Genomic DNA, 1,399 nt, shown 5'->3' on the forward strand with positions numbered 1-1,399 from the left:
TATATTAAATACTTATTTAATACTAGTGGACCCGGACGCGGCTACGCCTGCTTGAACTATAAGAATATTTATTAAATATTATATAATATATTTATTTTTATAAGGATGAATATCAAAATATAAGTTCATTTTGGGTGACGTTTTCTTAAAACAACAAAGAAACTTTACAAACCGTTTCTTAGCAACGACGGTCGTTATTAACATGGCAGAATAAATTGCATGTCAAATTAGAAAGTATTTTAATTTATTAGTACATATGTGTAATGTAATATTATATAGCCTATAGCACTTCTGAAGAATGCAGCTTTCATCCAAAACAAAAACATAGTTAATCGGACCAGTAGATCCAGAGATCTTAGCGTTCAAACAAACAAACAAACAAACAAACAAACAAACAAACTCTTCCGCTTTATTATATTAGTATAGATAATAAAAAATAAATAAATTAGCCTCGCACTGCAACCCGCTAGGGATGCCTGATGTTAGAAAAACATCGATGTTGGCCAACATTGATATTTTTTTGCGCATACCGTCATCAATAAAAAAAAACCGGAGAAGCGCGACTCGGCCTGGCCCACCGAGGATTACGTACAAAGTTTGGAGGTCTCGATCTTTTTATGAAATTCAAGCTTTGCTTAGCTTCCAAGCTAGCGGATTTAATACCAATCTTGCGTGTTTTCAGGCTATTATTTATTAGGATTTAAACAAATGTATAGTTTTCAGATTTCTCTCTGAATTAGTAGATTAGTAGAGGGTAGCTGTATAATTTCATAATTCTAGGTCAACCGAAAATATGCGTCTATTGCGATATAAACGGTATACGGTAACGCATATATAACACTAGTGGACCCGGACGCGGCTACGCCTGCTTCAACTATAAGAATATTTATTAAATATATTCATGAAATTATTTTCAATTCTCAATAGAATTAGTAAAAAAATATAAGCTCAAATAATCAAAAAGAATAATAAGTAGATACACATTATTAGAAAAAAATATCTGAGTTATTGAAATGAACTAACAAAAGGATTAAAAGTAACTAAAGGATAGGTATTCTTAATATTAGAAAAAGTACCTAAAGTTTTCCGTGCGTGCGTACATAGATATCGACTCTACGAAATAACTAAACATTTCTCTCTATTAAGTAGGATAATTTTAGCGGGCAATATCAAATAAAATAAGAAGAGAATCAAAGTGTATTTTAAATTAATTATAAACAACAAATAAAGTTCGAAAATGTATGAAAATTTATAAAACCGTCAACGTCATCTGCCCGTTCGCGTCGGATATACTGAGCCGCCCATAGGCTAGGCCATTTGGAATCAGTGACATCTCCTTAATTATTTATTAGTATGTTATACAGTAAACTATAATTTCAATCTAGATAAAATGCTAAAA

The sequence above is a fragment of the Heliconius melpomene genome, chromosome 1 (genome assembly GCF_056956725.1).
Source record: "Heliconius melpomene rosina isolate 202511_hmr_F chromosome 1, ASM5695672v1, whole genome shotgun sequence".
NCBI classification, from domain to species: domain Eukaryota; kingdom Metazoa; phylum Arthropoda; class Insecta; order Lepidoptera; family Nymphalidae; genus Heliconius; species Heliconius melpomene.